This window comes from Toxotes jaculatrix, chromosome 13 (genome assembly GCF_017976425.1).
Source record: "Toxotes jaculatrix isolate fToxJac2 chromosome 13, fToxJac2.pri, whole genome shotgun sequence".
NCBI classification, from domain to species: Eukaryota; Metazoa; Chordata; class Actinopteri; family Toxotidae; genus Toxotes; species Toxotes jaculatrix.
Genome location: NC_054406.1, coordinates 26,520,269 through 26,526,273, shown reverse-complemented (window position 1 = coordinate 26,526,273; position 6,005 = coordinate 26,520,269). Strand labels below are relative to the sequence as shown.

Genomic DNA, 6,005 nt, shown 5'->3' with positions numbered 1-6,005 from the left:
TATCAAACCACAGCTCCTGTTTTTAGAGATGATGACATGATTCAATTCAGTTCAATTCAATTTTATTTATATAGCGCCTTCCACAATCAAAGTTGTCTCAAAGCACTTTACAGAGACCCAGAGCCTGACCCCAGAGCAAGCACTTAAGGAGACAGTGGCAAGGAAAAACTCCTTCCCATGAGCAGACAGATGTACAGTCTTACTTTGTACAGTGCTGCTCTGACTGTCTGCAGTCCAGCTCTTGTTCTGGATCTTCCTCTCAGATTTTATATCTTACACATTTTCCGACAAATATTTGAACTTACTGAGATACTCTTGGATGTTTTGGGTGGATTACTGTGAGATTGTTGGGATTCTTTCAGGCTCTGATAATGTATTTTATCTTGATGATGTATTGAGTCCTATCAGCTCGTTGCCATGTTGGCCGTTTAACTCATGAAGACCCTGTAGGGTCAAAGTGTTTCCTTTTTCAGTCTGATCAAACTTTTTTGGGAGCTACAGTCCAGTGTGAGGACATTCTGCTCCTTTCCAACAGTCATTAAATCCCAGAAACCTGACAACAAATGATTTTAGCAACACGACCTGAGCTGAGACTCAATGTTCTGTTGATTGTTGTGAACAAATATCCAGATTTGGTTCACAATGTCTAGAAGCTGTTAAAGGCTCAGACGTGTAAATCATTAAAGTGGAACCTCCAACATGGAGACACTGTGTTTCTTCTCTGTCCTTCTTTTCATTGACAGGTCTACAGACTCCGGAAGTGGCTCAGGTTCATGTTCATACACCAACTCTCACAATGACTGAGACTGATAAAACAGTAACATGAGAAAGTTCTGCTTTATAAATCTGCTGAAAAGAGTGTGTGTGCATATTTCTGTCTTTGTGTGGACACAGAGTTTTATGGATCTGGCCCCTGGTGTCTCCCTGTTTCCTTCAAATGTGTCTGAGAACTGAATCATCCTCAGGTCAGTTTAAACTAAAAACACTCTCTTACTTTGTGTCTGAGGGTCCAGGTTCATTACTGAACCATGAAGGAATAAAAAGTTTGAACCAGTCACTCTTCACAGACAGACAGCTGGATCCTGGAGACTCTGCTCTCAGTCTGTGGTCCTGATCTCTGAAAACACAAACATATTTTTATTCATATCACATCAATCACTGATAAATTGTCTGAGGACAAAGTCATTCTGGGAACTCTCAGCTGACGTCCTGCAGCAACGTCACCATGTAGCACTGAACACTATACTGAAGGATGGAGGCAACACACCAGCATCCATAAACAACACTGTTGTGTCAGTTAATCATTAAATGTTCATACTGAAGATGAAAATCTTTATAAATACTATTTTTAAAAAGGCTCATTAATCTGTAGTTTTTATCAGAGAAACAGGAGAAAATATTGCATTTCTTGGGGACTGTTTTTATCTATGTTTGGTGCTCTGTGTTTGTGTGTATGTGTGTGTGTGTGTGTGTGTGTGTGTGTGTGTTTGTGTGTGTGTATGTGTGTGTGTGTGTGTGTGTGTGTGTGTGTGTGTGTTTGTGTGTGTGTGTGTATGTGTGTGTGTGTATGTGTGTGTGTGTGTGTGTGTGTGTGTGTGTGTGTGTGTGTGTTTGTGTGTGTGTGTGTGTGTGTGTGTAGGTGTATATGTTGATGGAGATGAAGGAACATGTCACTCAGTGTAACAGTGTGGTTCACTGATGATGTTTTAATATTTCCTGGCTCAGAGGAATCAGATCTATCAGGCTGTGATACACATTCTGTGTGGGTTTGACTCTGCACATGGGATTTATTGGTAAGAAGATAAATATGGAAAATCAGTGAAAGTAAAAATGTTCTTTAATCAGATCATTTCAAAAGAAACAAGCAGCCTCAGCAGTGAGTATTAATACACTGATGAGCCAGAAGAACCAGACAGCTACGGCAGCTGTTACAGGCAGAGACGACAACTGCAGGACCTCAACACACTAAACACTGTTATAGCCCAAAGTTTGGAGGTTCACAGGTTTGTAGCAGTTCTCTTACTTTGTGTCTGAGGGTCCAGGTTCATTACTGAAGGCTGGAGGATTCAACTCTTTGGACCAGTCACTCTTCATAGACAGACAGCTGGATCCTGGACACTCTGCTCTGTCCTTTTCCTTCACACAATCACTCATATTCTGGACTTAAGTCAGTCTGAGAAGGAAACCAGTAAAACAGACTGTGAGATCAGACACACAAAGAATCAGGACACACAAGTCTGATTAAGAGTCGCATGCAAAACTGAGAGAACAGGAGGTAACACACTCAACATTCTCATCCTCCTTTTCTGTTTCTTTGTGTGGATAGAATTTCATCCTGACTCTTCTTCCCTCTACAGTCCACAGGGACAAAACTGACAGAGACTTTGACAGTAAAATAATAATAATGTCTTATTAACACTCACCCTGCCTCAGCCTTCAGTTTTCCTGCTCCTGATCTGTTTAGTTAAAACGGCGTCTGAACTAACTGACTGAACACTTTCAGTTTTAGCTGCTCCTCTCCTCTCTGTATACAGGAAGTCACACAGTCTGTCTGAGTCTCTCTCTCTCTCTCTCTCTCTCTCTCTGTGTGTGTGTGTGTGTGTGTGTGAACATTACTGTTAACCCTGTATACATTATCAACAAAGCCTAGTTAAAATGTTGGTAGTTGCTATGAACCTGATGTGTTTATATTTTCTGTTCATTGTGTTTCATTGCACAAACCTTCCTCTGATACAGGCCACGATTTGGGGGATTTATGGTTTTACTCACTTCAGCTCTTTTTCTCTCTTTTAGCAATTGCTTAGTGTTTTCACACTTAGATTTATTTTTTATTTCACTTTGTGTTACAAGGTGCTTGTATGAGAAGTGCTACACAAATAAAGTCTGACTGACTGATCCATTGATTGAGTGGATGTAGCATGAAAACAATCAGATGTTCATGTCAGTGTGAATCTGCCTAATATTCACTTTAACCACATGAATCACAATCAAATCAAAAAGCGTAATAATTATTGTGTTAACTGTGAAATACAAAACATCTGCTGAGTTTGAAAGACAAAGTGTCATTAAACACAGAATTGCCAAATTCAAATGATCCTAAATGTAGGAAGTTCTCAGTTTTAATGGAAATGTTGGATGATGGAAATGGATTTTTAGGTCAAACTCTGAATTCTCTGTCACTTCAAATGGAAATGAAATCCATATCTCTTTCATGCTACAACATGTTGAATCTTATGTATAATGTTGGACACAACGAATAATGTGTATCTTAATAATGGCACACTGTGAAGCTTTTACAGCTGATGTGATGTGATTTTTTCTTTCATCTCATTGAGCCAGAAATTTGTTACCTATTTGATTCAAAACATTAAAACAAACCAAGGCTCTTTATTCTTTGCACCAGTTCAGTGGAATCATGTTGGCAAATTACAGCTATAAATGTTAATCATGGTCTATGTAGTGTTTTGTTTATCTCCTGTTTTGTTCCTTTTGTCAGGAAGCTCCCAATCACCCAGCTCCTCCTATACAACCAGCAGCACATGATCCACCTACGAAAAGTCCTTCTTCCTCCTCCTTGTCCTCCTACTCCTCCTCCTCATTGTCCTCCTCATTATCTCCCTCAGCCAGCAGACTCTGTTTACTCCTGTGTTCCCACCCTCTGAGCTGGGGTTGTAATAATGTCAGTAAAGTGGGAATGTGAATATACTGACATAAGTAATGTGCCTACAGTGAACTACACAGTGTCACATTTCTGGTTTTTATTAGAAAAAAACAGCAGTAACAGTTGTCGACCCTTTTCTCACCAATAATTTGATCACATTGTCCAAAAAAGCAAAAAACAAAAAACAAAACTTCATCCCTTTCAAGTCAGCACTCTGCTTCCTGCCTTCCTCTTTTTGGCTCCCTTCATATGTATATATACAGTGGCATGCAAATGTTTGGGCACCCGTGGTAAGAATTTCTGTTCATGTGAACAGTAAAGCAAGTGGAAGATTAAATGATCTCCAAATGGCATAAAGCTAAAGATGACACATTCCCCTGCATCCATAGAGACACAACTCTGCTGTGTTGAAGATGTGTGTGTTTTTTGCAGTCAAACGGGGGTTTTCACTTGCTTTTCTAGCAATCCTACGAGCAGTTCTCTCTGATATTTTTCTTGGTCTTCCAAACCTTATCTTGACTGTTCCTGTTAACTGCCATTTCTTAATTACATTCCGAACTGAGGAAATCAGTACCTGAAAACACTTTTCTATCTTCTTATAGCCTTCTCCTGCTTTGTGGCCATCAATTCTTATCATTTTCAGAGTGCTAGGCAACTGCTTAGAGGAACCCATGGCTGCTGATTGTTGGGACAAGGTTAGAGGAGTCTTGGTATTTATAAAGCTTTGAAATTTTTGAAATTTCCTAATGATGATTGTGAACAAGCCATGACCCTAACAGTCTAATTAAGGTCTGATAACTTGGTCAAAGTTATCTGAGAGCTCAAGTCTCCTGGGGTTCCCATTCTTTTGCAGGGTGCTGCTTTCCCTTTTTCACTCTAAAGTTGTAGAAAACAAAAATAATGCACTGATATTGTTTAAAATATTGCAGAAGAGTGTTTCATGTTTACCTTTATGCCTTTTGGAGATCATTTCATCTCCCACTTGCTTAATAACTGTTCACATTAGCAGAAATTGTGACCAGGGGTACCCAAACTTTTGCATGCCACTGTAGCTCCGTGGACCACTATCTGGCAGGTATTCACCAACAATCCCATCACATAGAGCAGTTTATAGCAGAGACTAAACTCCCTCTGGAGGAGAATGATGAGATCACATTTCATCACATCCTCTGCTAGTTTCCTCTTGTCGTCTGCCTGGCATGGGAGGTAAACTAAGGCCTCTACATCCGGATTCACCAAACTCATTTATAGTTCACCTGATGAATCTATAGAGACACAACTCTGCTGTGTTGAAGCTGTGTGCTACACAACAGGATGCAAAGAACTAAAAGATTTCTCACAGATCAATCCTTACATTCTCACAGACCAAATATGAAACATTAACTAACACTTGATCTTATCCTCACACACACACAGACAAAATATATAGCTATATATTTGTATTCTGTCTCCATTGTTCAGTGTGAGAATATACTCCAGCCTGACATCCCCTGGGCTAAACAAGTCTGTTTAAAATCTCAGAGGACAAAGAAGAAGGAACAAACAGGATCAAGATTCCTTTCAAGAATAAAAGTGATGAATTGAAAACCACCTCATAACCACAGTCCTGCTTTGTTTGAAACAGTACACAGGGAGAAATCTGACAGAGACTTTGACAGTAAAATAATAATAATGTTGTATTAACACTCACCCTGCCTCAGCCTTCAGTTTTCCTCCTCCTGCTCTGTTCAGTTAAAATGGAGTCTGAACTGACTGAATACTTTCAGTTTCACCTGCTCCTCTCCTCTCCATTTACAGGAAGTCACATGGTCTGTGTATGTGCGTTTGTGTTTGTGTGTGTGTGTGTGTCAAACCTGAGATAACCATTACTGTTAACCCTGTATACATTATCAACAAAGCCTAGTTATGGTTAAATGTTATGAAAAGTGTTGAAATCAACTCCCACAGAGTTGATTTCAACACTTTTCCAGGGTTTATATGGCTCCACACTTTCTGGAGTTAGATTAACACTTTCAAAATAGTTAAACATTCAGCACTCTGTGGGAGTTTCTTCTTTAACTGTTAGGGTTCACTCTGGGGAGCCAGGGCGCTCTTATTTTGTTTTGCTTATTTAGGGTTTCCTGTTTTATTTTGACTATATCTTTTCGGTTGTTCACTGTTCTTCCTCTCGTTTCAGGTGTCTCGACTTTCCCCTCTCCCCATGTGCTCCTCCCACTTCCTGATTACCCTTCCTCTCCTAATGTGCTTCACCTGTTTGTAATTGACTCACCTCCCCCTGATGTATTTAGTCCTCGTCTTACCTGCACTTGTCGCCAGATTGTCTTGTGTGTTGTTGACCAAGCTT

At 39.9% G+C, this 6,005-nt stretch overlaps 1 long non-coding RNA gene across 1 annotated transcript; it reads right to left on the bottom strand.

Moving 5' to 3' along the window:
* Window positions 1–1,095: 1,095 nt before the first annotated feature.
* LOC121192222 lies at window positions 1,096–5,401 on the bottom strand. Its single transcript, XR_005895175.1, has 3 exons — window positions 5,352–5,401; window positions 2,024–2,173; window positions 1,096–1,117 (listed from the first exon to the last, which is right to left on the bottom strand). It is a non-coding gene; the product is annotated as an uncharacterized LOC121192222 (long non-coding RNA).
* Between the last annotated feature and the right edge of the window lie 604 nt (window positions 5,402–6,005).